This window comes from Heloderma suspectum, chromosome 3, assembly GCF_057233095.1.
Source record: "Heloderma suspectum isolate Gila_16-S chromosome 3, 16-S_ref, whole genome shotgun sequence".
Classification (NCBI taxonomy): Eukaryota; Metazoa; Chordata; class Lepidosauria; order Squamata; family Helodermatidae; genus Heloderma; species Heloderma suspectum.
The window spans coordinates 89,802,489-89,808,488 of NC_139460.1; the positions used below are offsets into that span (position 1 = coordinate 89,802,489).

The window sequence follows — 6,000 nt, forward strand, 5'->3', positions numbered from 1 at the left end:
GGCACTCAAGGTGGCTAACAACAATAAAAGACAATATTTAAAAGAAAAACATAATTAAAACAATCATAGATTATATTAAAAACACAATGAAAAAACACAAGAATAAAAACAGAACCCAACCCAATGGACCTGCTTGAATAAAAATGGCTTTGGCTGCCAGCAGAAGGACTGCAGAGAGGGAACCAACCTAGCTTCCCTCAGCAGGGAGTTCCAAAGCCTGGGAGCAGCCACCAAGAAGGCCCTCTCTCACATCCCCACCGAGCATGCGTCTGAGGGGGGGCAGCACCGAGAGAAGCGCCTCCCCCAATGACCTTAAAACCTGGGCAGGCTCATAAAGAAGACGGTGGTCTTTCAGCTAGCCCAGTCCCAAGCTGTATCATGTATGAACCAGTGTTACGGTTTTAAATTGGGGCAGCATCATGAAGCTCTGTTCCACTGAAATGCTAGGAACAGCATATGTGCCTGCAGTGCATCCAGGGTTGCGATGAAAGCCACTGGGATTCTCTCGGAGGGATCGTACCTCCCCTCCCCACTCAACCAAGCAGCAATATGGATACAATACTAATGGCTGCCGCAGTGCCAGCACTGGGGGTTGACCCATAAACTGGAGCAAGGGGATGGTTTTTTCTTCTTCACATACTAAAGAATAATGCTAAAATATAACTTAATATTCTTAAAGGCTAATTTATTTCTCGGCCTTTCTCTTTTATTGCTTTTTGAATTAGGGTGAATCTAAATAAATGAAACCAGACCATTATTTAAAGAAGGCTTCTCCAAACTGGTGCCCTCCAGATGTGTTGGACGGCAACTTCCATCTTTCCCAGCTGGCTGGGAATGATGGGAATTGCAGTGCAACACATCTGAAGGGCATCAGGTTGGAGAAGGCCGCCTTGAAGAAAGAAAACTTCTGTAGGGAAAATGAGTCTCTGGCATATTGCCTTCAGCTGCAGAACACACCAGAGGCACGGATCCTAAAAACATATACTGCCAATGGCCAACTAGTGGCCTTCAGGCCACAAGTGGACATTGAATTTATTCCTTGTGCATCCATCGCCAGAAGAGTGCTGCAGAGGATATGGGTACTCTGTAGGTTGTATCCAATGCTAGTCTTACTTGGAGTAGACCCACTGAAATTCATGGGAGTTAAGTTAGACTAACAGTGGGTACAACCCTGTGTCTCCCTCCCCCTTTGCTTTCACAGCATATACTTCAGTGCAGGGGAGGAGTTGAATCCTTGGGATTAGCTCCATTTCCATCCGTGCTTCTTCTGGTTAGCATGGGGAAGATCTCAGTGTGGGCTCCTTCCAGGCAGTGAGGTAAATGCACATGTATGAATGAAGAAGGGAGAAGTTACGAAGTATGCACGTGTTTTGCAGCTGCTTCCTCCACTGTGCACCTCTTGACTCTCGGCACATCTTGGGAAGGCGGGTGGGGGGAACATTCAGTGCATCGGCCACCCCTGCAGTCCAGCAACATCCCACCATGCTCTGTATCTCGGTGTGGATAGAACATAGCAACATTCACCCGTGGGGTGAAGAATATATCAACAATTGGGTATACAGTCCATAGCAATTCTGTTGTATATTAGAATGCAGATGCTATGATTGGGTTGAGCTAGGAGCTGTCTGTTTGGAAGCACCCCAGGCATGGCAAAGCAGCTGGAAAGGGGATCTGGCCCTAAGCGTCCAACCCTCGAGGCTCAAGGAGATGGTTGACTCAGACAGGCTGACTGCAGTTGCAGACAGCTAACGGATTCGAAAGGGTCGTGTTCAGAGTCTGCGTTTACAGCAGGGGTGCTGAACCTCTTTCAGCCCCACGGTCGAATTCCATTTCAGAGAAGCTTCCGGGGGCTGCATTCCAGTGGTGGGCGGGGCTAAAGGCAAATGGGGCGGAGCCAGAAATACCAGCATATTTAGCTTAAAGTTCTTGCTGCCAGTAGCTAAGCCATAGGAGAGGCAGTTCAGTGTTTTAGAATGGGAAAAAAACTCTGCAAAACCCAGGAAACCACCAAACAAACAGTGGTTGAGGGAAAGGCGGAGGGGACATGGCCATGTGGGAAACCTCAGAGAGCCAGAGTGGGAGACCAAGCAGGCTGGATTTGGCCCTTGGACCTGACGTTTGACACCCCTACTTTGCAGGAATCAGAAGCCACCTGAATCATGGCATGGAGGCTCCCTCTTGATCGTTGGTTTGTGAGGAAGCCTAAGGATACAACTCTTTGTCCTTTCCTCCTTCCACTTTCTCATCATTTTTATATGCATCTCCTAGGGCTCAGTTTATCCTATTGTGCATTAAACTGACACTTGCATCACAGTTTAAATCTTTTCTCTACAGGAAGCAGAAGCCCATGGCAATCACCACAGTGTGAAGATGATAAAAGCAATCACTTTCCCTCCATGAAAACATCATTGCCTGTTCTCCACGACTCCAGATATCGGCATAGATGTAGCCCAAGACAACAAGCAGCCCCACATGCAATCTTTGTAAACGTGTGTGTGTGTGTGTGTGTGTGGTATTCTGGCTTTGTGTCACGTGGGCCTTTTGAACCTCAGATCTTGATGACCAACAAATATTGTGGGTCTGATATTTAGGATGTAGGTTCCTGTGGGCAGGGATTGTTTCAGTATCCATGTTTGTGCGTGGCCAGGCACATACCACCGGCAACACTAAAATATAATGGCAAGCCCATTCAGAACTAGAAATGCCAAAGAAGCTCCTTGTGTACATGCCACAACCTGCTTATCTCTAAACTAGGCTTTGAAGTGGGTGTTATTTTTAATGTACAGCTACTGAAATAAACACATTTCATGCCAACTGTCTGTTCGTTCCCTGCAGGCATTAATTTACCACATTAAATGATAAAATGAGAAAACTAACAAAAATATGCCTGGGGCCTTCACTTAAGAAAGTTCTCTATGGGAGCCCCCCTACCACTCATTTATGTTTGTGCTTGTTTTGTACGATATGGAGTTTCTCTGGTCATAATTTTCATTGTTCATAAAGGTAGAGCTTGTCAAAGGTACTACTGACTGAGATACTCATTTACTGAAAGTCAGAATATCAGTTTTCCCCTCATGCCACTGAAAAGTTATTTTTCAGCTCTCCCAACAGTATACATGTGAACAAGGACTGCCACTTATAGGTGGGTGTGCCAAAATCTTCTGTTCCATTCTTTTGCAGTTGTTGGTGTGCATTGTTGGAGCAGCGGGACACTGGAAAACTATAGTCCACTGGGGAATTCACCTATGTCAGCCTTCCCCGACTCCCATAATTCCCAGCCATGAAAATTATGGGAGTTGCAGTCCAAGACATCTGGAGGACACCAGGTTGGCAAGGCTGACCTATGTGACCCCTACGTGACCCCTAATGAAATTAACAGGGGCTGTCAAAAAGCACATTCTGTTATTATAGTAAGGGCGTGCATAAGACAAGCACCCCCAGGTACCTAGTATACCATTTGAAATTTGCTTATATTGGTGACAGCAGATAGGGGAACAGTGAGGGTCAGAGGAGAAATTATGCTGTAGATCCATGAATACAATCTCTCTCTCTCTCTCTCTCTCTCTCTCTCTCTCTCTCGTGTTAACAGTAGCCATGCTGGGGTGGGTCGAATTGGGTTCATAGTGCCACAAGAAAGGGTTGGGTTTTTTTAAACCTTTTTCTTTCACACCATTTTCCTGATTACCCCACCCCACCACTAAAATATATAGGTACCTGCATGATACATGTATGTTTTGCCCAGCACAGCAATTAGCTGCACTGGAGGGATTTTAATTGGGAAAAAGAACATGGGGCAGGAAGGGTTAAAGTGCCCTTTCTCAGTGTTCTGATCCTGGTCTGAACTGGGTCCCTGATGCAGCATAATAGTTAATATATTTTTTAAAACTGAGGCAGATCCTGTTCATTTATCTCCTGCGTCACATTTAGTTTTATCTCAGGCTCTGCAGCCTCCTGTTGAATTGCCAGACATCACTTAGACTCCAACACTGGCAGTTGTCTCTAGTCCTTAGATCTGAGGCTGGGAATCTGTGGCCCTCCAGAAATTGTTGGATTACAGCTCCCTTAATCCTTGATCATTGGCCATGCTGGCTGGGGCATGAGGGAGTTGTAGTCCAACAGAGTTTGGAGAGCTACAGATTCCCCCATTGCTGGCTTAAGATGATGATGGTAGCTTGGCAAATTGCTTAGGCTTGAGAATTAGGATCAAAACCTGACAGCCATCTAGCAAGGCAGCTTTCATGCAAAGTTGTAACTGGCATGCTGTGATGGTTAAAAAAAACCCTTTAGGTTATAAAGGGCTGAAGCCTTGTTTTGGAAGACCTATGTGACCTATAAACCTGGCTAATATCTCAACAGCCTATTTACTGTGAAATAGTCTCATTAAAATGAATGAAACTTCTTTAGAATAAGTGGGTTATGGCCAAAGGAAAATGTCAATCCTTTCTCAATTTTGGGAAGCACTGAAGCACTTTCACTGAACAGTCTACAAAGGGGGCTATATAATTTCCTGAAGGTATTAAGATAGCCAGGTCCCACCCTGGTCCCACTCACACAAATTTTACATCTGTATTTCCTTTGATGAAATTGATTTGCTCTCGTTTTGCATCTGTGAGTGAGGTTCCAAGATCTTGTTTCCATTGGAGAGGTATCTCTGTTCTAATTATGGGGAGTCATTGTAGCCCTCAAGTATGCAGCCACTATATATGACTTCTGGTGCAGGGGTATCTTATTTTGGTGAAAAATAGCAATTGTTGGTGCTTGTCTCAGGACTTGGATTGGCACAACTATACTAGTGGCTGTACACTAGCCTGTAACCAGCTCAGTGAAAACCTGACTTGTAGTTAAAGCCAAAATGTGGGGCAACATTGATATTGCTGAAACTTCTTTTTCTTAGCTGTAGAGCCAGGACTTTACCTATTTAATTTGTAGCCCAAGTAAAACAATTTTCTAGCCTTTTCTCTGTTTTTGTTAATGTGCATTAGCCTGCTTTTGAATTTGAGTTGCTACTGGCACATAATATTGAATGAGGCAACCTATTGTCTGTAATGCCTGCACTGTGTGTTGTTTATTTATTCCCCCCACCCACCCCGTGCCTTTGTATGGTGTAAGAGCTGCTGGAGACCTCGGTGTACTTAAAAAGAATGACTTTTCTATCCACCTGTCTGTGTTTCCATTTATTTTCATATGACAAAGAAGGGAATATTAAGCAATGGAAATTACTATGTGGAAAAAATTCTCAACAGTATTCTTTGTGTAATGGAGAGAGTTGCAGTAGGCTTGGTTTGAGGAAGTTTAAGAGTATAAACATTTGATAACTCTCTGTAGTCTACTGGCAAATATTATGCTGTTGCTTAAGGTGCCCGAGACTTTGGTGTATTATACAGTATAAGTTTTGGCAACCTTCCCCAACCTGGTGCCCTCCAGATGTTTTTGGATTTCAACTCCCATCAGCCCCAGCCAGCATGGCCAGTGGTCAGGAATGCTGGGAGTTGAAGCCCAAAACAGCTGGAGGGCACCAGGTCGGGGAAGGATGGGCTACGTTTTACCCTTACATTGTCAAATAACATAAGGGCTTTGCATGCATGAAAGAGGGAAGTAAATGTCTTTGCACATTCTTCGTCATCCTGCCCCAAATGCTAGAAAGAATGTGGTCTCAACAGTGGTAACTGTCAGCTTCTAATTTTTTCCTGAAATCTCCACACTTACTACTATGCCCCTTCCCACGCAGGACTGATCCATTTTTCAATGACAGCAATGAAATATTCTAGTCAGAGATTACATTCCTTATGGAGGAGGTGGAGGACAAGGAGATGATAATAGTAACCTTGCTGTGGGGTCATAGCTGTGCTTCCATTAGCACCTTTATAACAATACTTATCAATGGCTACTAGTCATGATGGCCACATACTACCTCCAGTATGGGAAGCAGTATTCCGCTGTATACCAGTTGCTGGGGAACTAGGGATATTAGAGAATTCCGCCACAGACTCCAGTGAAGCC

The 6,000-nt window shown here is 44.7% G+C and overlaps 1 protein-coding gene across 1 annotated transcript in view; it reads left to right on the top strand.

Moving 5' to 3' along the window:
* Positions 1-5,156, top strand: part of SH3BGR (SH3 domain binding glutamate rich protein) — a 51,862-nt gene extending 46,706 nt beyond the window's left edge. The window contains exon 7 of the mRNA XM_084843751.1: positions 2,335-5,156. The gene's annotated coding sequence lies outside the window, so the exon portion shown is untranslated. The remainder of the gene's footprint in view (positions 1-2,334) is intronic.
* Positions 5,157-6,000: the final 844 nt, after the last annotated feature.